The sequence below is a fragment of the Apaloderma vittatum genome, unplaced genomic scaffold (assembly GCF_000703405.1).
Source record: "Apaloderma vittatum isolate BGI_N311 unplaced genomic scaffold, ASM70340v1 C11538474, whole genome shotgun sequence".
NCBI classification, from domain to species: domain Eukaryota; kingdom Metazoa; phylum Chordata; class Aves; order Trogoniformes; family Trogonidae; genus Apaloderma; species Apaloderma vittatum.
Genome location: NW_009743961.1, coordinates 1 through 485, shown reverse-complemented (window position 1 = coordinate 485; position 485 = coordinate 1). Strand labels below are relative to the sequence as shown.

The 485-nt window shown below is 60.8% G+C and overlaps 1 non-coding gene across 1 annotated transcript; it reads right to left on the bottom strand.

The window, feature by feature from the left end:
• Nucleotides 1–189: 189 nt before the first annotated feature.
• Nucleotides 190–262, bottom strand: TRNAA-AGC. Its single transcript has one exon. It is a non-coding gene; the product is annotated as a tRNA-Ala (tRNA).
• Between the last annotated feature and the right edge of the window lie 223 nt (nucleotides 263–485).

The following is a 485-nucleotide window of genomic DNA, read 5'->3' as shown; positions in this document are numbered from 1 at the left end:
AAGCAAAGAGGGAGAAACCCAGTTCCTCTCTTCAAGTGCCCAGGCTGCGCTTGACAGAAGCCCAGGTGTTGTCCTCCTCTCTCAAGCCTGGGCACACCACGATCTCCCCACAGATCTCTCCAGAGCCCCCAGAGGATCGAGGGGGCCTAGCAAAGGCCCCCGCATCCAGGCCAGGGAAAGCAAAAGCGTTGGAGAATGCGGGCATCGATCCCGCTGCCTCTCACATGCTAAGCGAGCGCTCTACCACTTGAGCTAATTCCCCAGCCCATGGTGGCTGAGTGAGAGCTTCTCCAGTGCCAGGCACCAACCCCTCCCTCAGGCTGCCCCGCAGTCAAGGAAGGGGCCTCCCGACTGCCTTGCCCTCCCTCCCACTCAGGCAAACACTTGCTTTCCTGATGCTGGTGGTCCCTTACAGGGCCCGTGCCCAGCACCACCGTTAAGCCCTGCATAGGGATCCCCCCAGGTAGCTTTGCCTGGTCATGTTC